The sequence below is a fragment of the Hordeum vulgare genome, chromosome 2H, assembly GCF_904849725.1.
Source record: "Hordeum vulgare subsp. vulgare chromosome 2H, MorexV3_pseudomolecules_assembly, whole genome shotgun sequence".
In the NCBI taxonomy this organism is placed as follows: domain Eukaryota; kingdom Viridiplantae; phylum Streptophyta; class Magnoliopsida; order Poales; family Poaceae; genus Hordeum; species Hordeum vulgare.
Genome location: NC_058519.1, coordinates 158,311,857 through 158,323,109, shown reverse-complemented (window position 1 = coordinate 158,323,109; position 11,253 = coordinate 158,311,857). Strand labels below are relative to the sequence as shown.

General features: G+C 45.7%; 1 long non-coding RNA gene across 1 annotated transcript; it reads left to right on the top strand.

The window, feature by feature from the left end:
* The first annotated feature begins 6,104 nt into the window (after window positions 1-6,104).
* Window positions 6,105-6,546, top strand: LOC123429834. The gene is made up of 3 exons (XR_006622758.1): window positions 6,105-6,187; window positions 6,273-6,435; window positions 6,511-6,546. It is a non-coding gene; the product is annotated as an uncharacterized LOC123429834 (long non-coding RNA).
* The last annotated feature ends 4,707 nt before the right edge of the window (window positions 6,547-11,253 follow it).

Here is an 11,253-nt window from a genome sequence, read left to right as displayed (position 1 = left end):
ATTTGGGTTTATACAAGTGGTTGGAGAATCATGTATTTACAAGAAAGTGAGTGGGAGCTCTGTGGCGTTTCTAATATTATATGTGGATGACATATTACTGATTGGAAACAACGTAGAGCTTTTGGAGAGCATAAAAGGTTACTTGAATAAAAGTTTCTCTATGAAGGACCTAGGAGAAGCTGCTTACATTCTAGGCATTAAGATCTATAGGGATAGATCAAAACGCCTGATAGGACTTTCACAAAGCACATACCTTGATAAAGTTTTGAAGAGGTTCAAAATGGAACAGTCCAAGAAAGGGTTCTTGCCAGTTTTACAAGGTACGAGATTGAGTAAGACTCAGTGCCCAGCAACTGATGAAGATAGAGAGCATATGCGCTCCGTCCCCTATGCTTCAGCCATAGGTTCTATCATGTATGCGATGCTGTGCACTAGACCGGATGTTAGCGTGGCCATAAGTATGGCAGGTAGGTTCCAGAGTAATCCAGGAGTGGATCACTGGACAGCGGTCAAGAATATCCTGAAGTACCTGAAAAGGACTAAGGAGATGTTTCTCGTGTATGGAGGTGACGAAGAGCTCGCTGTAAAAGGTTACGTCGATGCAAGCTTTGACACAGATCCGAACGACTCTAAGTCGCAAAACGGATACGTATTTATTCTTAATGGGGGTGCAGTAAGCTGGTGCAGTTCCAAGCAAAGCGTCGTAGCAGATTCTACATGTGAAGCGGAGTACATGGCTGCCTCGGAGGCGGCTAAGGAGGGTGTCTGGATGAAGCAGTTCATGACGGATCTTGGAGTGGTGCCAAGTGCACTGGATCCAATAACCTTGTTCTGTGACAACACGGGTGCCATTGCCTTAGCAAAGGAACCACGGTTTCACAAGAAGACCAGACACATCAAACGACGCTTCAACCTCATCCGCGACTACGTCGAGGAAGAGGATGTAAATATATGCAAAGTGCACACGGATCTGAATGTAGCAGACCCGCTGACTAAACCTCTTCCATGGCCAAAACATGATCGACACCAGAACTGTATGGGTGTTAGATTTATTACAATGTAATTCACATGGTGATGTGAGGGCTGGATTATTGACTCTAGTGCAAGTGGGAGACTGTTGGAATTATGCCCTAGAGGCAATAATAAATATGGTTATTATTATAATTCCTGTATCAAGATAATAGTTTATTATCCATGCTATAATTGTATTGAATGAAGACTCATTTACATGTGTGGATACATAGACAAAACACCGTCCCTAGCATGCCTCTAGTTGGCTAGCCAGTTGGTCAATGATAGTCAGTGTCTTCTGATTATGAACAAGGTGTTGTTGCTTGATAACTGGATCACGTCATTGGAAGAATCACGTGATGGACTAGACCCAAACTAATAGACGTAGCATGTTGATCGTGTCACTTTGTTGCTACTGTTTTCTGCGTGTCAAGTATTTATTCCTATGACCATGAGATCATATAACTCACTGACACTGGAGGAATGCTTTGTGTGTATCAAACGTCGCAACGTAACTGGGTGACTATAAAGATGCTCTACAGGTATCTTCGAAGGTGTTAGTTGAGTTAGTATGGATCAAGACTGGGATTTGTCACTCCGTGTGACGGAGAGGTATCTCGGGGCCCACTCGGTAATACAACATCACACACAAGCCTTGCAAGCAATGTAACTTAGTGTAAGTTGTGGGATCTTGTATTATGGAACGAGTAAAGAGACTTGCCGGTAAACGAGATTGAAATAGGTATGCGGATATTGACGATCGAATCTCGGGCAAGTAACATATCGAAGGACAAAGGGAATGGCATACGGGATTATACGAATCCTTGGCACTGAGGTTCAAACAATAAGATCTTCGTAGAATATGTAGGATCCAATATGGGCATCCAGGTCCCGCTATAGGATATTGACCGAGGAGTCTCTCGGGTCATGTCTACATAGTTCTCGAACCCGCAGGGTCTGCACACTTAAGGTTCGACGTTGTTTTATGCGTATTTGAGTTATATGGTTGGTTACCGAATGTTGTTCGGAGTCCCGGATGAGATCTCGGACGTCACGAGGGTTTCCGGAATGGTCCGGAAACGAAGATTGATATATAGGATGACCTCATTTGATTACCGGAAGGTTTTCGGAGTTACCGGGAATGTACCGGGAATGACGAATGGGTTCCGGGAGTTCACCGGGGGGGGGGGGGGGGGGGCAACCCACCCCGGGGAAGCCTATAGGCCTTGGGGGAGACCCACCAGCCCTTAGTGGGCTGGTGGGACAGCCCACAAGTACCCTATGCGCCAAGGAGAAGAAAATCAAGAGAGAAAGAAAAAAAAGGAGGAGGTGGGAAGGAAGGGGGACTCCCTCCCACCAAACCTAGTCCAACTCGGTTTGGGGGGGGGGGGAGAGTCCTCCCCCTTGGACTCGGCCGACCCCCTTGGGGCTCCTTGAGCCCCAAGGCAAGGCCCCCTCCCTCCCACCTATATATACGGAGGTTTTAGGGCTGATTTGAGACGACTTTTCCACGGCAGCCCGACCACATACCTCCACGGTTTTTCCTCTAGATCGCGTTTCCGCGGAGCTCGGGCGGAGCCCTGCTGAGACAAGGTCATCACCAACCTCCGGAGCGCCGTCACGCTGCCGGAGAACTCTTCTACCTCTCTGTCTCTCTTGCTGGATCAAGAAGGCCGAGATCATCGTCGAGCTGTACGTGTGCTGAACGCGGAGGTGCCGTCCGTTCGGTACTAGATCGTGGGACTGATCGCGGGATTGTTCGCGGGGCGGATCGAGGGACGTGAGGACGTTCCACTACATCAACCGCGTTCTCTAACGCTTCTGCTGTACGGTCTACAAGGGTACGTAGATCACTCATCCCCTCTCGTAGATGGACATCACCATGATAGGTCTTCGTGCGCGTAGGAAATTTTTTGTTTCCCATGCGACGTTCCCCAACACCCTCTCCCCTTCCCCTATATATAGTGGGCACTTTTGGCCTTTGGAGGACACGGTTTTCCCTCTCCCTCGGCGCAGCCCTGCACTTCTTCCTCCTCCTCTCGGCCGGCGCTTGGCGAAGCCCTGCCGGGAGACCTCGTCTCTCCACCAACACCACGCCGTCGTGTTGCTGGTCTTCTTCCCCAACCTCTCCCTCCTCCTTGCTGGATCAAGGTGCGGGAGACGTCACCGGGCTGCACGTGTGTTGAACGCGGAGGTGCCGTTGTTCGGCACTAGATCGGAATCGCTGCGAGTACGACTCCATCAACCGCGTTCTAGCAACGCTTCCGCTTAGCGATCTTCAAAGCTACGAAGATGCTCTTACCCCTCTCTCGTTGCTGGTCTCTCCATAGGAAGATCTGAACATGCGTAGGAATTTTTTTGAATTTATGCTACGTTACCCAACACAAGGGCACACTCTTAGTGGCGATGGCAGCTGATGCAAACAATCAACTTCTTCCTATTGCCTATGCACTAGTGGAGAGCGAAAACAAACATAGTTGGCTATGATTCCTGTGTTGCCTGAAGATGGGTGTCATCAAAGATCGGGAAGGGGTTTGCATCATCTCTGATCGCAACACCGGACTATTAAGCGCGCTCGAGATAATTAAGGCTTCACAAGATCCAGATTGGGGGTGGCCCGATCTGGAGACAAGGTGGTGCATGAGGCATTTGGCAGCTAATTTTTATTCGAAATTCAAAAACAAAGATTGGTTCAAGCTATTCAAGAGGATGTGCATGTAGAAAACTGCAGCAAAATGAATGCTATCTGGGCAGGTATCAATGGTGAGATCGAGCGCGCATCCCTCCCGGCGAGAGAAGACCGGAGGGGTCGTCAAACAGTAATAAATTTGAGCCAGTGGATCAGTGAGAATTGTCCCAATTTGTACAAGTGGGCGCAGTCTCAGGACACTGGCGCTAGATACGGTATAATGACAAGCAACATGTCCGAGGTGTACAATGGTGTTCTTAAAGGGGTGAGGGCACTACCTATCACAACACTAATTGATGAAACTTGGAACCGGACTGTGTCATACTTTGCAGACAGAGTCACCGTTGCCAAGGCACTAGTTGATTTGAACAAGCCCTAGTCTGAGAAGATGCAAATACATCTTGATGACAAAGCAAAGAAGTCACAAAGACATGGGTGCAGGCAGGTAGATGCACTTAGGAATAAATGGGAAGTTAGTGTGTGAGCAAAGTTTGTTAAGGGTCACCACAGGGGAGCAAAAAAACAAGCTGTGACGCTTGGCGCAACCTCGTGTGAGTGCACTTGCAACAAGCCCAAGCTTCTGGGATATCCTTGCAGTCACGTATTGCGGGAAGCTGCAGATCAAAAAATTAGTGTCGAGCCATACGTATCACCATACTTCAACATGCACAATCTGTACAACACTTGGAACGGTGAGTTTTGGGCATGGGGCATTGATATGAACTACAAACAATTATGGCCAGAAGGGACCACATGGGTTCCAGATCCCGCATTGATGCGAACCAGCAAGGGACGGCGTCAGTCTAGGCGTCATCGCAATGACATGGACCACAACCAGTTGGGAGAACCAAGGCGATGCCGCTTATGTAGGTGTGCTGGTCACTCGCGTAGGGAGTGTCCGTATCGTAACAACAACACTGCGTGATATGTAATCATGCTATGTATTTTAATTTCCTCGTGATGTAATATTCGGAATATTTAATTCAATTTCATCGTGATGTAATATTCAGAATATGTATTTTAATTTCATCGTGATGTAATATTCTGAATATTTAATTTAATTTCATCGTGATGTAATATTTGGAATATTTAATTTAATTTCATTTCATCGTGATTGCAGGTTATGGCTGAAATGCCCCAGCTTTTGAATGGTTATCATGACAACCACCACCGTTGCCAGCTTTTCATAAATCCAAATCATGAAAATCCTCCTCAGACCTTCCGGCTTCGAACCGTAAAGACGCCCTGGTCAATACATAATCGTTTCCTTGAACACCTTGAGGCTTATGGACTCCTTTATTTTGCGAACATCGCAGCTCGTCGAGGTAGTTTTACTGCCGACCCATCCCTTTTGACATCCCTCGTTGATAGATGGAGACCAGAGACCCACACATTTCACTTTCGATGTGGAGAGCTTGCACCTACTATAAAAGATGTGTCAATGATCACAACTTTACCAATTAGAGGTGTGCCAGTGGTACATCCATGAGTTTCTCCTAATTGGCCAGCAGATGTATCTGGCCGTATGAGGCTCGAAATGCCCATATCAGATCGTTCTGGTCCGCCTCGAGGTGTCCCACTCAGCTGGCTTCGTACTAACTTAGAAATTTTATCTACCTATGCTGATCCTGGGACAACGAAGAGACACTTGTTTGCATATTTGTTGTGGCTCTTTGGTGTGATGTTTCCTAATTCTCACGGGGAGGTAGTTTTGCCTGGTCTCATCTATTTTGCCGCAAAGATAGTAGACGAACCTTTACCCCAAAATCCACCATATAGCTTTGGTTCTGCTATGCTTTCTCACACATACCGAGGGTTGTGTGATGCCACTCAAAAAACTTCATTCACATCTAAAGCTCCATTACTTTGTGTCTCCTACGAGTTTCTACAGTTGTGGTCCTGGGAATACTTACCTGTAGGACGACTGCAGATAGTAGAACCCGCAACCACGTACAACTATGGTGAGGGAGTTGTAACTATGTCCAGCCAGTGGATGCTGGGTCAAAAAAAATGGTCTACTAAAATTGCAAAAAATTGTTACCCCATATACCATGATCAGTTTGAGCTTCTTAACGACTCACTAATAACATGGAACCCGTGGACCGAGGCGCACATTGATATGGTATTTGGTTCGCAACACATGCCAGTGGAATGCGTGAGAGATAGTGCCTTCTGGATGACTCGCTGCAATTTACTCTATCTATGGTTTGTGGAACCGTACAATCCTGACCGTGTCATGAGACAATTCGGTCTATATCAAGATATTCCACCACCGGTTCCAAGATGTATCGACGAAGAAACTCATAAGTAAGTAAGATGTGACCTAGCTAAATAGATATTCCATCACCTATTCTTGAATTTTTTTGTTATCTATAATTTCAGGATGAGCAATATGGGCAGATCTGGTGTGGACTGGAATGCAGAAAACATTCAATGGATAAATCAGTGGAATAATGAAGCTCTACAAAATATAGTGCCTCAGCAACGGTAATTTTACTAATGTTAATTTAATTATGTGCTTATAAAATACAGAATATGATGTAACTTTACTAATGTTAATTTATTTATGCAGAACGTACGATGCAACTACGACAGAAGCGTACTATAATTGGTATCGCATGAGCACGCGTACTAGACTGACGAGTGAACCACCTACGATGCCAACACATCCAACGCATATGGAACAGTTGCAGAGACGGATAGACACATCATCAGCTTACTATCGTGACTCCGCGGTAATCATCAACATCTTGCTATTCAGGTCCATCATTTCATGAACAATTCAACCAACGAACAACGATTTTTTTCAGATTGATATTTGCACCCAAGTACAAGCGATGGCGAGGGAAGTAATGCGAGCCCAGGGAATTGATCCTAAAGGCAGGTCCTTCTTTAAAAAAATAGCGAATTCGTCAGCACAAGGTTTACGAGATGCGGTACAGAGAACGACGTTGTCACTGCACCTTACAACATTCCGGAACCGAGGACAGCTAGACCGAGTGCGGCGCCGTCGTCGTCCATGAGGTGGGGAGAGGGTCCTAATACTACGCCGACACTTCCACGACATGACTCGTCTCTACCAATACATGGGAAGACATCACAGGTAAATGCTCCAGATTTAGGTTTGACGCCCGAACAGACTCATTTCATGGAGCAGGATGCATATACAGCATATGGTGCACACACTCAAGGATCTCAGCCATATCTGCCCACGCGAGGGATTAGGATGCCCGAGGAGAATCGTTGGGCTGAGACAAGCGAGGGAGCACAAAGCTACAACAGCGGTCAGGTATGTACAATTATAATAAGCAATTACATAACTTCTATTTACACATCATTTTTTTACACACAGTTTATTTTAAACACAATTTTTCGACGCAGGAAATTTATGATCCATCATGGGGAGATGAACATACCCAACGTGGCGTACAGAAAGAAATACTCACAGAAACCCATGATACTCAATGCACGCTCCCAGGAATGATAAATGATTTTTTCGGGCAGGACGTTATTGGTCCATCTTATATCAATTCTGAGTCACAGCCATTCACCTACAATTTAGAATCATCATCTCGATATGGATTTCAGACTCCACCACCTATGCATGAGTCGCAGACACAGGAACACGAGGGACAGTACGGCCGTGGTCTTCGTGAACACAGACCCCCTGAACGATTGTCACCCTCCGGTCATCGGGCAAGGCCAGCTGGTCGTCGTCGCATAGGGTGATTCGTCTATGTATGTGTGCGAACTATTGCATCTCTCTATGTCAGTTTCAAACTTTCAGATGTACGTACAAGACATCTATGTAGTTTCATGAAATAAAAGTTCTCGATATATTTCGACGCAGTTTTCCAATTTAAAGTTGCTTCCATAAAATAAGATACATAAAATAAGATTCATAAAATAACATACATAAAATAAGATACATTAAGATGTAGAGTTCATAAAAAAACTACATAAAGTCGTCGTCATCCTTCGACGATGCAGAGCTCTCGCCCTTTGACGAAGCGCTACTCTTGGCCTTCGTCGATGATGCGCTCTTGTCCTTGGTACTCGGCATGAAGATATCGTCTTCGTCCTCACTATCGTCAATCCATAAAAGGGATGTTTTACTCCACCTCCACCGCGTATGTGTTGGCCTTTCTTCTTCCATCTTTCATTCAACCGCAGAAGTTCTTTCCGAATCTCCTCATATGTCCTTGCAGACCACCCCTTCCTAGCTAATGCGTGGGCAACCTCATTCAGTAGCGTGTCACTAGTGATGAGTTCGTCCCATGAAACTATTCTATTATCTATCTTGAAATTTCTAGCTAAGCGCAGAAGACACTCGGACATACCACTGTGAAAACTACGATCGAAAGGATGATGAGACATTTTCAGGACACTCCTTACCCACCTTGGTCTGGAGGGGGTTTTATAGGTGCAGCAGAGTGAGACGAATAACTAATGGCGGGAAAACGAGGCGGGAAAGCGAGGGCGGGAAAGCGAGGCGGGAACAAAATGGCGGCAAAGCTATACGCGGGAAAAAATGACGGGAAAGCGAGGCGGGAAATAAATGGCGGGATAAAATGAACATACACGTAGCTGAAATTAAGATACCCATTGCGGAAATGAAGATACAACTTGCCGAAATTAAGATAGACATTGCTCAAAATAAGATACAATTTGCCGAAATTAAGATACAACTTGCAGAAATTAAGATACAACTAACACAAATTAACATACAATAAAATAAATCTACTGAGTCCAACGTGGATATTTTCCTTTTCCATCACGAGCTTCTTCTGCTGCCTTTGCGGCACGAGCCCTTTCTCTCTTTCTCTCCCTCTCAGCTTCACGAGCCTGTTCCCACTGTTTGTAAACCTCCTCCAGCCGAAGTTTCTCTTCTTGATTTTTCCTTATCATCTCATCAATAAAAGCCCTCTGCTCCACACAGTAATCTTCCCACTCTTTCTTCTGCTCTGCTTTCTCCTCTGCTTCAGCCTTCTCACGACACTCTTCCAAGTCCAAGCTAGCCCATGCACGGCGACCTCTTTCACGAATCTCGGTCACCGCCCAGTCCGGCATTTCCGTGTCAATCCAACGATAGTACATGCAGAGAGGAGGAGGAGACTAAAGGATGGATCAGATTCAAGTAAACAATAATATCAAGTAAACAATAATCTGGATGACTTGAGCATACTGGAGGCCTGATGTACGCAGAAATAGATTCGGGTGGATCAGATTCATAATTGGCGCACATGAAAAACTTCATGCCCAACCAATCTGAAAAATCCGTCACCTCCTTCACCTTGCAGACATCTCCGCACCAACATCGAACTGCTTCCACCCCCCGAGGCAAGCTTGCACTCTGCATTTTCCTAGGCCTAATGCTCTGATCCGAACAAGGCAAACTCATACTGACTATGGAGGTGCAGGTGCTTTGAAGTCTGGCTGATGGTGAAGAGAGTTTCACTCCCTGCCTCCTTTTATAGGCTCTGCCGGATGTCTACGCGGGAAAAAACGGTGCGAAAACAAGAAACTTCAGCGGGAAACTTAGGCGGGAAAATAACGCGGGAAACTTAGGCGGGAAAAAATTGCACTGCTCGTCCGTCGTTATCGCGTGCATGTGGCGGGAACAAATACAACAGACATCCTCAGTTAGTGCAATCAGCCTTTAGGCCCTGCTTGGAATGCCGTTCTATTTTTACAAGTGCAATATTTTACAAAGGTGTGTATTATTTTTACAAGTGTACTCTCTCCGTTCCTAAATATATGTCTTTTTAGATATATTACTAGATGACTACATACAAAGCAAAATGACAGAATCTACATTCTAAAATGAGTCCATATACATCCATATGTAGTCTTCTAGTACAAACTCTTAAAAGACTTATATTTAGGAACGGAGGGAGTATTTCGTAAAAAAATACTCCCTCCGTTCCTAAATATAAGGCATTTTAGAGATTGTACTATAAACTACATACGGATGTACATAGACATACTTTAGAGTATAGATTCACTCATTTTGCTCCGTATGTAGTCTCCTAGTGAAATACCTAAAAGGTCTTATATTTTGGAACGGAGGGACTACATCCAAAGCATGGCCTAATACCGCATGCTTGTGGCGGGAAAATTTAGAGCGGGAAATTTTTTAGAGCAACTGCGCTGACTCCGAGGCCATTCACGCAGGAACCGGGATTCTCGGCCGGCCGCCTGGGGCCGAGGCGGTAGGGCCCACCTCTCTGTCGCCGTTACGTTGCAGCGGGGCGGGAACGGGATCTGGCGTCGGTCGCCTGGCCTCGTGGCGGCAGCCCTGCCGGCCACCTGTGCCCGTGGCGGCAGGCCCCAGCCGCCTCAGCCGGTGGCGGCAGGTGGCACGTGTCGCCTGGCGCACCTGCCGCCAGGGAGGGGTGGGGTCTTTTTCGTCGATTTCAGCCATAGGTGGTCCTTTTGGGCAAATGCACTCGGCAAGTGGTCCTTTTGGACAAAAATTCGAAGTTATGTGCTTGGTTTTTTTTAAAATAAAATAAAACAGTTTTGGAAGCTTGAAGAAAATTAGAAAATAATTGTGGCAACTTGCATGTGCTCACCACGGATCCATGAAATTACGAAATCACTAATTAGCGAGTACTCCTTTTAAGGATCCCATCCTAGGTCGCGATAAGTGGCACACTGCGTACGCGTCACTTGTCGCAACCTCGGAGTTTTCCCTTTTTTCATAAATTCGTTCATTCAAAATGTTTTATCTCCTAAACTGTGCGTCCAAATCTCGAACCGTTCTTACCGTTGGATTTTTCGCGTCGAGATATTCGAAACTAGATTCCATGTTGATAGGTTTTGACGAACTTCTTTTTTCATGAAAAAAGGACAAAAAAACGTGTCTCTCGCGATAAAAAAGACAAAACACATTATTTCGTGTTTTTCCTTTCCAGGAGGCACGGCCGTGCCTGGCACGAAGGCAAAACCGTGCCTCACGTGAAAGAGCGCATTTTTTCCTTTTCGAGAGGCACGGACGTGCCTCTCACAAAGGCAAAACCATGGCTCTCGCGGAAGCAAGACTCTGCCTCTCCCGAAAAAATGTGCCCCCCTTTCCGAGAACTTTTTAAGACGTCGAGGCGTGTTAAGGCTTTGGGGGGGGGGCTCAACGCCTAGGCGCTTAAAGCGTGAGGCGAGACGACGCCTTAGTTCATTTTCTGAACAATCGATGATGAATAAAACGACTGGAGCACTTGACATAGATAGTCGAAATACCTTGAATTTTTTGATTGGTGAGCCCAACAACATCCATTTTTTTCATCTTTCTTCCCATTTCTTTATTCCACAATAGAAACCTGCATAAAGATGGAACATACATGGTTAAAACTTGACTTAAGTACTTAACAAACCACCACTCGAAAGGAAAACAAAGAGTAAATGAGAGTACAAGTGCAAAAGCAAATAAGATGACAAACATGAGTGCAAAAGCAAATAGGTCTAGCTCTCCACAACCACAATTCCACAACACAAAATAAATTAGGTTCACAAATTACAACATAAAATAGGTTCCAAACAGGCAAACACAATGAACT